The sequence below is a fragment of the Sorex araneus genome, chromosome 2 (genome assembly GCF_027595985.1).
Source record: "Sorex araneus isolate mSorAra2 chromosome 2, mSorAra2.pri, whole genome shotgun sequence".
In the NCBI taxonomy this organism is placed as follows: Eukaryota; Metazoa; Chordata; class Mammalia; order Eulipotyphla; family Soricidae; genus Sorex; species Sorex araneus.
In genome coordinates this window covers 43,982,144-43,984,541 of record NC_073303.1, presented here as the reverse complement: position 1 = coordinate 43,984,541, position 2,398 = coordinate 43,982,144, and the positions used below count along the sequence as shown (strand labels likewise).

The 2,398-nt window shown below is 46.7% G+C and overlaps 1 pseudogene; it reads right to left on the bottom strand.

Moving 5' to 3' along the window:
* Positions 1-261: 261 nt before the first annotated feature.
* Positions 262-2,085, bottom strand: LOC101549947 (heat shock cognate 71 kDa protein-like; annotated as a pseudogene).
* Between the last annotated feature and the right edge of the window lie 313 nt (positions 2,086-2,398).

Below are 2,398 nucleotides of genomic sequence, written 5' to 3'. Positions count from 1 at the left end.
GTCAATGGGTTTTTTTTGTGCAAATTTTAAATAGTTTTATTTAAGATATTGCATTCTCCACTCATGATACACTACTTGTAAAGTGCAATGTTTGTTTTCCCTGTGCACATGTTCCATATTCAAGTATCAAGAATGCCAGTTATGTATTACCATAGCAACTTAATTGCCATGGAATCTGCTACAAATTTGAGTCCTTCAGTGTTTCGTGTGGAACAATGCTACATATATATATGTATATATATGTACATATATATATGTACATTAATATATACGCTCATATATGCTCAGGCTGGCTTCATCAACCCCTTCAATGGTTGACCCAGAGGAGGCACCACCAGATGGAGGAGCACCACACCAGGGAAGCTGCCGGGCATTCCTACTGGCGTGCCACCTGCGCTCAGGTACAGTTTGGTGATGATGGGGTTGCAGACTTTCTCCAGCTCTTTCTCCTGATGTTCGAATTCTTCCTTCTCAGCAGTCTGGTTCTTATCAAGTCAGTTGATAATTTCGTTACATTTGCTGAGAATCTTCTGTTTGTCCTCATCATTAATCTGGTCTTGAAGTTTTTCATTTTCAACAGCTGCCTTCAGTTTCTCATCCTCAGCTCTGTACTTCTCAGCTTCCCGGACCACACGCTCAATGTCCTCGGTGCTCCATTGGCCCTTGTCATTAGTGATGGTAATCTTGTTTTCTTTTTCCTGTACTCTTGTCCACAGCAGACACATCAAAGGAAGCCTTTGGCATTGATATCAAAAGTGACCTCAATCTGAGGAGCACCACGGGGTGCAGGAGGGATGCCTGTGAGTTCGAACTTGCCAAGCAGGTTGTTATCCTTGGTCATAGCAGGCTCACCTTCATGAACCTGAATGAGCGCACCAGACTGGTTGTCAGAGTAGGTGGTGGAGGTCTGTGTCTGCTTGGTAGGAATGGTGGTATTGCGCCTGGTGAGGACAGTCATGACACCACCAGCAGCTTCAGTGCATAGGGGAAGGAGTGACATCCAGCAGAAGCAGATCTTGAGCATTTTCAGACTTGTCTCCAGAAAGGACGGCAGCCTGCACAGCTGCACCATATGGCACGACCTCGTCAGGGTTGATGCTCTTGTTCAGTTCTTTCCCATCAAAGAAGTCCTGAAGAAGTTCCTGAATCTTGGGGATATGGGTAGAACCACCCACCAGGACAATATTGTGGATCTGGGACTTGTCCAACTTGGCATCGCAAAGGGCCTTCTCTAATGGGTCCAGAGTGCCTCAGAACAGATCAGCTTTCACCTCTTCCAATTGTACCCGGGTAATGGAGGTATAGTGAAGCAATCTCAATACTGGCCTTGGTGCTGGAAAAGAGGTTACACATTTCACACGCTCACAAGCAGTGTGCAGAAGATGGACAGCCGCTTATTCTCACTGATGTCCTTCTTATGCTTTTGCTTTGTCTCTACAGTAAAATGGTTGACCACTCGGTTGTCAAATGGTCCACCTTAGTGGGTGTCTCCAGCTGTAGATTTGACCTCAAAGATTCTGTCTTCAATAGTGAGGGTTGACACATTAAAAGTGCCACCTCCTAGGTCAAAGATCAGCACGTTCCTTTCTGCTCCAACTAGCAATGGTTCCAGAGTTTTTGGTAGCCTGACGTGGAGAGTTATTGAAGTAAGCAGGAACTGTAACAACAGCATTGGTGACAGTCTTCCCAAGGTAGGCTTCTGCAATTTCCTTCATCTTTGTCAGAACCATGGAGGACACCTCTTCTGGGTAGAAGCTCCTGGGCTCTCCCCCTGTACTCTACTTTGGGTCTGCCTGCATCATTCACCACTAAGAAGGGCCAGTGCTTCATATCAGACTGGACAACAGCATCATCAAACAGATGTCCAATCAGGCTCTTGGCATCGAAAACCATATTGGTGGGATTCATTGCCACTTGGTTCTTGGCAACATCGCCAACGAATCGCTCTGTGTTGGTGAAGGCGATATAGCTGGGGGTGGTTGGGTTTCGCTGGTCATTGGTGGTTTCCATTTTCCCGTGCTGGAAGACGCCCACACTCGAGCAGGTGGTGCGGAGTTCGATGCCAACAGCAGGTCCCTTAGACATGGCTGCACACCTGGAGGCCTGGCTGTGTGGGGAAAGAAACAACCCGCTCAGTGGACACCGCATTCAATGAGACCCACAAATCAAGTGTTTTAAGCAGATCTTCAGCTCATACATTTGGGAATAATTTTCTGTTTTTCTGTCTGACATTTGGCACTACCGTTTCTCCTTAATTTTTCACCCCCCAGTTTTCTTTCTCTACCTTGTTACTGATATGCTGAGCCCGTCCTTAACCAGCGATGAGCACTTGCCTTTTAGATTTAAGTGGGATCCCCAGTACACGCGACAGAGCCCTCACTGGGAAATGCATTCTTGG